Raw genomic sequence first — 10,747 nt, 5'->3', positions numbered from 1 at the left:
TATGTATAACTTAGTGGATTAAGAATGAAGGCACAGTAAGAGAATGAACTTTGCTTTGTTCTGTTTAGACCAACTAGACAAAACTTCCTCACTTTCATTTTAATATAAGGCTACATAAACAGTTCAACTAGTCATCATATTATAAAGCTAAATCAAAGATTAATTAAATAGTATAAATTGAAGTAATCATGAACTAATTTGACATACTAACAGTGTTAGAACTCCAACACAATCTTAGGGAACAAGCTCGGTCAATGAAGAAAAACAAAAGCTAAACTTAGTAAATTGATGGCTGAACCAATTGGTTATGGTGGATTGAGGTATGAGATCAGCGTGAGTTGCATGAGCAGCTTCCTCGAGGTGAAGAAGGTTCTGAGTGTGGAAATGGGGTTGCAGGTTGATGAACAGAGCTTGGTGTACAGAGGAAGGGAGAGAGAGAGATAGAGAACGGAGAGTACTTAGACATTTGCAGAGTGAAAGACAGATCAAACTTGGTTCTGATTGAAGACCTTTCGAGCATCCAACGCAAATTCATATAGATGCATAGGAACGCTTAGATTCAGACTGCGATTGGTGCAATCAACGATATTATCCTCCAACTCGACCACCTCGCACAACAGGTACATACCTATGCAACTCTTTCGTAATTTGGTGGACACAGGGCAGTTGAATTATGCTCACAAATTATGTAGGTTAAGACGTTTAATGCTCTTCATTGTATGTTTATTTTGATTTGATTAGGCCATATTAAAATTTATAGAGAGAACAACCCCCTATAATAAGCTCCTCTCATTAATGCATAATGAACACACATATAATTGAATTTGTTTCTGTTTCCCTGATCTATAGATGTCTGCAATTGACAAGTCCATTTCGAATGGGGACACAGCACCTGAAATTCAGATTTTGACACTAATTGAGATGTTTATAAGACAAGCAATCAAATTAAAAAGCATTTCTAGAGAAGATGTTTCTGCACAAGAAAGTGTTTAGGTATTTAATTCCATTCTTTATTATCACACAAGTTCAAGAGGAATGATGAGTTATATGCTAAATTTGATGGTTACATATTTTTAGGAAAAGAAAGTGCAGAAATGTGTTGAAACATTGGATGCACTTAAGATATCTAATGCAAGAATAAAGCATGTTGTTGTTACAACCAACTGGGAGACCTTTGATCATCCTCCTTCGTCGACTATGGGAAATATTTGATTGACTTTGCTTCTCTTTATTTTATTTTTATGCCAACTCTTCTGCCAATAAATATTGCGTGCGCTGAAAAAGTTCTGTTCAAAATACTTGTATCTATGTCAAAATTATTGTTGGGAGTTTTAATATGTCTATATTTATTTTTTTTGAAACAAAAGAAGCTCAATACAATAGAGTGGAGCATAAATAACCCAAAAATAAAAGAAGTCTACACAAGAGTTATCCATTCCATTGGCATCCCAGTATTGCCATCAACACCCAAAAGGATCACTTGAGGTCCATTCTTGGTAGCTCAAAACCGTCCTACTTTGTATTTTCTCAACACCTGCTTCTTTATTTTTGAATATCCTATCATTCTGTTCCTACCAGATGTTCCAGATACTGCAAAGAACCCAGTCAGCCACTTCCTCTGTTCTTGTTTTCTATTGTGTATTCCAGTCCAACTTTCAAACAGCCCTTTCATGGTACCAAGAACAGCCCAATCTGTACGAAAATAACTCAACCAAGTGCACCATATCTGCCATGTAACCTCACACAGGAGAAACAAATGCTGCACAGATTCTATCTCCTTTTTACACAGAACACAAACATTATCACTATTAGGAAGAACACCCAACCAGCTCAACCGCTCCTTGGTATTAACCCTACCAACTAGCACAAACCATCCAAATAACTCCACTCTCGGAGGCACCACGCTTCTCCAAATCACACTGGTAAAACTATAACTTGTGATCTCATCCGTTAGAGTTTCCAATTGGATGACCTGCAAGAAAGAACTAGTAGAAAAGACACCCTTCTTATCAAACTTCCACACAACATTATCCTCCCGATCCGTTGATAGCTTAATTGGCCTTAACCTATCATGAAGTTGATGGACTAGTTCCAGTTCCCATTGGAACAATTTCCTCCTCCAATGAAAATTCCAAATCCACTCTAACCCATCCCAGAATCCACAATCCCGTATCACCCCACCTTGTTGGTTTGAGATGGAGAAGAGTCTTGGAAAACTCGCTTTCAGAGGCCGCCTTGAACCCAATTATCTTCCCAAAACAGGGTTTAGTTAAGTAATTGGAGACTCTTGAGTTATCAAACTCCCTTGTTGATTGATAATTGAAAGTTGCTAGTTGATTTGAATCCCTCTAAATCTAGTCTTTCCTTAAGAGTTGACTAGGACTTGAGGAATCGAATTGATTTGTCCACTTGACTTTCCTTCATAGTTAGAGATTAACTAAGTGGGAGCAATGGACAATTGATGTCACAATTGAGGAAGATAATGAGGATAGGACTTCTAATTCTCATACCTTGCCAAGAGCTTTCTTAGCTGTTAGTTTACTTTCTTGCCATTTACTTTCCTTGTTCCTTATTTCAAAAATCCCAAAAAGATACAATCCTATAACCAATAACAAGAACACTTCCCTGCAATTCCTTGAGAGACGACCCGAGGTTTGAATACTTCTGTTATTATTTTTAGGGGTTTGTTACTTGTGACAACCAAACTTTTGTATGAAAGAATTCTTTGTTAGTTTAGAAACTATACTAGCAACGAGAATTTATTGTGAATTCTTTACCAGCAAAAATCTGTTTATCAAAATGACGCCGTTGCTGGGGAATTTCAAACGTGTGCCTTATTATTGGTTATTGTAAATATTTTGAATAATTTTGCTTTTTCGTTTCTTTGTTAGTTGTTTCTAGTTTTAGGAGTTTACTCTCATTATTTTCTTATTAGTTTTTGTTTTTATTTTCTTTTGTTACTATGAATTCTCACCCCTTTGGCTATGAGTGTGGTTACAATCATGTAGCAGGAAGTGGAGATTACAATGAGAACATGCATCAAGGTTGGGACAATCAAAGATGAAAGGAGCCACAAGGATTTGATCAACCTTCTTGGCAGCAACCTCCTCCAGTCTCATATAGGTATAACTCCAATCCTAATGCATACCAATCTAATGGATATGGTGAACCCCCTTGTAGTTACCAACAAGGCCCACCATATGCCTATGAACCCCCTCCTCAACATAGTTATGAACCACCATACTCACAAGCCCCTTTTCACCATTCACCTCCATATAACCCTAACCCTTATCCACCATACCAACCACAATACGAACCATATGAACCATACCCAGAACCACCACCTCAATATACACCATCTCCATACCCTTATCAAGAAGAACCACCTCCGTATTATGAGCCTTTTCTCCCAACAAATGAACCCTCCTATCCACCCCAACCTCCACTGGATGACAACACCCTTAATGTTATTCGCCAAGGGCAAATAGAGCTTCAAACCACACTTACCTTTGCTTTCACTAGTCTAACCTCTACTATCCAAGCTTTTATATCCCGCATGGATCAAGCCTCTACCTCGAATACTCAACCCTCAAGCTCTAGTACACCACCATCCTCTATGAAAGAACATCCATATCCATCAATCCAAGAGCAACACGATCCCAGTTATGCTAGTGACATGGAACAAGAGAGAAAGGATCATCTTAGGGATGTAATGGATCGGTTTCACGCATACATACTTCAAGAGAAGCAAGAGGAGGCCCAAAAAGTGGAGGTAGGAGAGACCCTTGAAGATGAAGGAGTAGTTGAAGAATTAGGGGGGATTGAAGAAAGTTGTCAAGAAGTGGAAGTTATCAAAGAGGAGTTCGATTTTGTACTAGAGCAAGTGGAGAAAACCGAAGTTATCGAAGAAGAGGAAGTGGTCGAGGACTTAGGAGATGCAGAACCTCCATGGGAAACTCAAGTCATAGAACCTCCTTCCAAGACGTTTGAATTTGATGTTGAGGAGGGTGTACAACCTCTAAGACATGTCATGGTTGAAAACTTGGAGGAGGTTGATCAAGAGATGGATTCAAGAATCAACAAATTTCTATCCACAATTGAATCCTCTCCCATTGAACTTGAAGACAAGGTTAATATTGAAGAAGCTTGTCAAGAGGTGGAGATCATCAAAGAGAAGCACAAGGGAGTGGACCTTGCTCTGTTAAATCTCTTATCTCTAGGCTTTCTAATTCTACTTGAGTATGGGTTGCTTGAAATGGATGGTCAACTTAGAGCTCTCTGTGGATTGAAGAGAAAGGGAGAATTGTGTGGTGGTTGGAAGCATCACTCTAGGTTCATGATGGTTGCACGCTCAAGATTTGATAACAATGGTTGGTATAGAACCAAAGTGAATGGGTCTAGGAGGATGTTTGGGTGCTTAAATGAGAATTCCAAGGCTAAACCACCCGGATGGAATCATGATGATCAACTTGAAGACGGGTGTGGAAACAAGATTTGGGATCCCAGCATACAAGAGGATCAATTTTGGGAGTTCAAAGCTTGTGAAAAACTCCATCAAGGCTTGGTGAACTCATTCGGAAATGTTAGAGCTTATTGGAAGTCCAAGCATTGGTGGCAGTTTCAAGATGAGTTCACGCACAAGTCACCATGACAAGGAGCTCACCAAATGTCCAACTTAAGGATAATAACTAAAAGTGATAGGTGGGAGACAACCTACCATGGTATGATCGTTCCTTTTTCATTCTTAGTTTTATTTTATTTTATTTTTATCAGTGTTCATTCATAATTTCTGCATCATCACCTGCATTCTGCATAAAAAAAACCGCATTCGACGTGCAAGCATCTAGGACGCCCACGCGTCATATGTGAATGCAAAAAACATTAAGTTTGAACAGAGAGTTGCGCGGGAGTGGGGCAGAAAGCATGCTCTGCGCACAATTCGACCCACGCGTGCGCGTCACTTGCAACCTGGGAAATCCACGCGTATGCGTCAAGCACGCGCACACGTGGATATGGCAATCGGCGTAAATAGCGTGCTGAACAGAGAGTTGTGCTGGTCTGGGGCTGGCACTGTGCTAGAGGCACAAAATCACCCACGCGTACGGGTCCCTGACGCGTGCGCATCCTTTCGCTTTCAGACCACCCACGCGTACGCGTGCTAGACGCTTACGCGTCGCATGGCCATGTCCGTTTTCACGTGCAAGCGCAACCTATGTGCGCGCGTCGCGCTCTGTTTTTCATTTTTTACTTCTTTCTCCTCTCTTACTCCCTCTTATTCTTTTCTCACTTTCTTCTCATCCTTGTTCTCTTTCATTCTCTTTTACATACTGCATTTGCATACTTTCTTTCATTGAATTTAATTTTATTCATATTTTTATCTCCTTTTCTAACTTCCTATTTTACCATTGGTGTTAAATGTTCTTATTCAACTGTTGCATCTTTTCTTGAATTATTTTGGTGTTTCGTGACTTGTTCTAAACTTTTGGGTGTTATTAATTATAAGTCAATGCTAATTTTTATCATACTTGTATTCTATTTGTATTGATATGCACTTATACTGTCTTTCCTTACCCACTCTCTCTTCCCCATTGTTGCAATTTTTGCATTATTGATATGCCATTTGCTTCTACTGTTTTTCTCACTTGCATGTTGTAGCTACCATGTAGTTGAGACCCTCATTATTTGGCATTGATCCAACCATATTTTATTGGTTTTCCATCTTTATTTCTGGGTTACTTTTCTTCCTTTCCCTTTTTTTTTCAGGATGGCCACCAAGAAGGGAAAAGAAAAGCTTCTCAATGGGGCAACAGATAAGTCCATCTGCACAATCTTTGGAGAAAAGTATCAATGTAGCAACACATCCACTTGCACATCTTAGCATGCACCGAGGACGGTGCAATCTTTAAGTGTGGGGAGGTCGATACCGACTTCTGTGGGTTAGTTATTTCCTATTTCAACACCAATGTTTAATTTTCCTCTTTAAATTAATTGTTGCATTTGCATGTTTGATTGCATGTTTGCTTGATTTTGTGCATATTCTACCACTGCTTGGTTGAAGCGATGAATTCTTTTCCAAGAAATTATTTTATAGCATTTCACTAATTCAAATTGAAAATTTATGTTAAACTTGTTTGAAGATTGTAATTTGGAACATGGTCCATAGCTAAGAACACACAACCTGTGAGATTTTGAGCTTAATTATATGGTTACATTATTTAACCATAATTTTTATTCTTGTGTGTTCTCTTCTCTATGATTACAATCTTTACTTTGTTCCATTCTATATGTCCATTATTTAGTATATTCATGCATATATGTGATTGAGGCCATCATTTGTTATTAGCTCACTTATCCCAAATAGCCTACCATTTCATTTGTCTTTGTTTGTGATGAGCGGATAATTTATACGCTTTTTGGCATTGTTTTTAGTATGTTTTTAGTAGGATCTAGTTACTTTTAGGGATGTTTTTATTAGTTTTTATGTTAAATTCACATTTCTGGACTTTACTATGAGTTTGTGTGTTTTTCTATGATTTCAGGTATTTTCTGGCTGAAATTGAGGGACTTGAGCAAAAATCAGATTCAGAGGTTGAAGAAGGACTGCTGATGCTGTTGGATTCTGACCTCTCTGCACTCAAAGTGGATTTTCTGGAGCTTCAGAACTCAAAATGGCGCGCTTCCAATTGCGTTGGAAAGTAGAAATCCAGGGCTTTCCAGCAATATATAATAGTCCATACTTTGGCCGAGTTTAGACGACGTAAAAGGGTGTTGAACGCCAGTTCTACGCTGCTGTCTGGAGTTGGGATTGAATGACTGTGACGAACTTCAAACTCACGAGTGCTGGGCGTAGTGACAGACGCAAAAGGAGGGTGAATCCTATTCCAGTATGATCGAGAACCTCAGATGATTAGCCGTGCTGTGACAGAGCATTTGGGCCATTTTCACAAGAGGATGGGATGCAGCCATTGACAAGGGTGAAGCCGCCAGACGATTAGCCATGCAGTGACAGCGCATCGGACCATTTTCCAGAGAGGATAAAAAGTAGCCATTGACAACGGTGATGTCCTTATATAAAGCCAGCCATGGAAAGGAGTAAGACTGATTGGATGAAGACAGCAGGAAAGTAGAGGTTTAGAAGAACGAAAGCATCTCTATACACTTATATGAAATTCTCACCAATGATATACATAAGTGTTTCTATCCTTATGTTCTATCTATTTATTATTTATGTTCGAAAACTCCATGACTATTTTATATCCGCCTGACTGAGATTTACAAGGTGACCATAGCTTACTTCATACCAACAATCTCCGTGGGATCGACCCTTACTCACGTAAGGTTTATTACTTGGACGACCCAGTGCACTTGTTGGTTAGTTGTATCGAAGTTGTGAATGAAAAACGATTTATTAAGACGTGCGTACAGAGTTTCTGGCGCCGTTGCCTGAGATCACAATTTCGTGCACCAAGTTTGCCACTTTGAGCCTTTTAACCCCCTTTTTTTGTTCTTTATATTACCACATCACTAGCCTTAAGCGGAAAAACAATTAATTACCTTATTTGAATCTTTGGTTAGCTTAAGATAGAGATTGTGTGCCAACTAAGTGTGGACATGTGGGAACTTGGGTTGATGAAAATGTGTTGTGTTTTTACTGATAAATATTGGGAATTTGGGTGCTTACTCATGTGAAATCAGAAAAACCATATGCATTGATATATTATATTTTCATTTATTTAAAAAAAAAAGAGAAAAAAAATTATATATATAATATAAATAAATAAATAAATGAATAGGGGATAAAATTACCCCAATGTTAAGTCCAATAAAAAGATCAATGCATATGTGATGAAATTAAAGAAAATTTGATACATGAGTATGTGAAATATACAAAAGGGTAGCTAGGCATGATTCTAGAATTATATAGAGTGTGTGTGTGTGTTAGGTGAGAACTTAGGTTAGTCAAAGATTCAAATTATAGCTCACTTGGCCATACATATATCCTCACCCCTACCTTAGCCCCATTACAACATTGAAAAGCCATCATGATATTTGTATTTGTACACTTGATAATTGTTAATTGGTTAGATGAAGAACAAAATTTTAGAAAGCATGACTAGAGAAGAATAGAGTGGATTAACCCTAGACACTTGAGCAATTAGAGTGCATATACACTTCCAGTGAGGGTTCAATGCTTGATTCTATGTTCCCTGCTTTCATGAGCTATCTTCCTACAAGTTTACTTGTCTTTTATTGTATAATTTGAATTAGTGGAATCTGATTTATGTTTGTCTTGGAGAATTTGTTTACTTTTAACCAAGTAGGTAGAAGTATTTTTGCATTTAGTTGCATTCATATAGATAGGTTGCATTTCATAATTTCTACCATTCCTCTTCACTGCTTTGTAGCTTCTCCTGAGCTTAGCATGAGGACATGCTAATGTTTAAGTGTGGGGAGATTTGATGCACCACTATTTCGTGGTACATCTTGTGCTTAATTGAGTGGATTTTATCCACTATTCTCACACTTTTTCATTGAATTTGCATGTTTTACATTTTCCTTCCTAATTTTGTGCTATGATTGAAAACATGCTTCTTTGGCCCTAAATTTGCTAATTTTAATCCTCTCTTATTATCATTCGATACCTTGATATGTGTGTTAAGTGATTTCAGGGTTTATAGGGCAGAAATGGCTTAGAGGATGGAAAGGAAGCATGCAAAAGTGGAAGGAATACAAGAAATTGAAGGAATTGCTGAGTTGTCAAGCCTGACCTCTTCGTACTAAATCGATCATAACTTGAGTTACAGAGGTCCAAATGAGGCGGTTCCAGTTGCGTTGGAAAGCTAACATCCGGGTCTTCGAAATAATATAAAATTTGCCATAGTTTCCTGACGTTTAGGAATGCGTGTGTGTGCATCACACGTATGCATGGATGGTGCGGCAGACAAGTGACGCGTACGCGTGACCGAACCACGTGCTGTACGTATCAAAAATCGCTGGGGGCGATTTTTGGGCTATTTTTGGCCCAGTTTCAAGCCCAAAAAATACAGATTAGTGGCTGCAGAGTGGGGGAATCAAATCAATTCATTCACAATACAACAATTCATTCACATAATTTTAGGTTTTAGATGTAGTTTTCTAGAGAGACTCTCTCTAGGTTTTAGGACTCCTAGGTTTAGCTATTTTCAATTTTAGATTTCTATCTTAGTTTAATTAGTTTCTCTTCTACTTTTATTTGGCTTAGCATTTTAGTTTATTTCATTCCCTTGTTGATTACTTTATGTTGCCAATTTAGTTTATGAATTCTCATGTTAAGATTTGATTTTCCATTTAATGCAATTTGAGGTATTTCATATTTATTGCTTCTTCTATTATTTGTGAGTCATTGATGTTTGCAATTGGTTATTTTGGATTTAATATTCCTTGCTAGTTATCTATGTTTTTATGTTATGCCTTCCAAGTGTTTGATAAAATGCTTAGTTGGATTTTAGTGTAGATTTCTCTCCTTTTGGCTTTGGTTGAGTAATTGGAGACTCTTGAGTTATCAAACTCCCTTGTTGATTGATAATTGAAAGTTGCTAGTTGATTTGAATCTCTCTAAAACTAGTCTTTCCTTAGGAGTTGACTACGACTTGAGGAATCAAATTGATTTGTCCACTTGACTTTCCTTCATAGTTAGAGGTTAACTAAGTGGGAGCAATGGACAATTGATGTCACAATTGAGGAAGATAATGAGGATAGAACTTCTAATTCTCATACCTTGCCAAGAGCTTTCTTAGTTATTAGTTTACTTTCTTGCCATTTACTTTCCTTGTTCCTTATTTCAAAAACCCCAAAAAGATATAATCCCATAACCAATAACAAGAACACTTCCCTGCAATTCCTTGAGAGACGACCCGAGGTTTGAATACTTCGGTTATTATTTTTAGGGGTTTATTACTTGTGACAACCAAAATTTTGTATGAAAGGATTCTTTGTTGGTTTAGAAACTATACTAGCAACAAGAATTTATTGTGAATTCTTTACCAGCAAAAATCCGTTCATCAGTCTCCGTCACAAAAACTTCAAACCCAGCATTCCCGACAGTAATATGAACCCATTCTCGAATGGCGTCAAATACACATGTATCAACTTGAACCCTCCCCACCCTGAAGGATGCACCTGCTTCTGTCGGTACATCACACCGAAGCACTTCACCCCCACTGTCCCCGGCGACCAGGCATGTAGCGGCACACCACAGCACTGTAACTACACTCTTCGAGATTCGCACCGATCCGCCTCTTCCCACCTCCAAATCCTATGAAAAAATTGCAGCAGAGTATCCAACTTGTAGGTAAAAGCCTCGTCTGCCTGCTTCACCATATGAAAAATCAATAAGACTTTTGATGCCCCGATCTCTCTAACATCCACTACCTGAGGCATATTTTTGCACATTGTGCTCTTCAAAGACTGCATGTTCGGAGGCGTGAAAATTTTTCCTACTAAACTCCTTCCCAGCCACTCCATATTCTCATCCACTATGGGCGCATTAATCCTTTTCGTACACCGACTCTCCTATTGCATTGCCGGTGGTCCACTCCCTTTCATTTCCTCCACAGCATGGGCGGTAACCACTTCTTTTCCATGATGTCTTTCCTCTGATCCTCCCTCGCGATGCCGTCTCGGGGCCCCATGCACCTGCCGTTCCTTCACCTGCGGTTGTCTCCTAAACTTTCTTCTCCCACCGAGAGCACTTTACCGCGTAACCTCC

At 38.6% G+C, this 10,747-nt stretch overlaps 1 long non-coding RNA gene across 1 annotated transcript; it reads left to right on the top strand.

The window, feature by feature from the left end:
- Nucleotides 849–1,227, top strand: LOC107620308. Its single transcript, XR_002355344.1, has 2 exons — nt 849–993; nt 1,078–1,227. It is a non-coding gene; the product is annotated as an uncharacterized LOC107620308 (long non-coding RNA).

This window comes from Arachis ipaensis, chromosome B10, assembly GCF_000816755.2.
Source record: "Arachis ipaensis cultivar K30076 chromosome B10, Araip1.1, whole genome shotgun sequence".
Classification (NCBI taxonomy): domain Eukaryota; kingdom Viridiplantae; phylum Streptophyta; class Magnoliopsida; order Fabales; family Fabaceae; genus Arachis; species Arachis ipaensis.
Note: the sequence above shows the minus strand (reverse complement) of the source record. Positions and strands in the feature narration are given on the sequence as shown.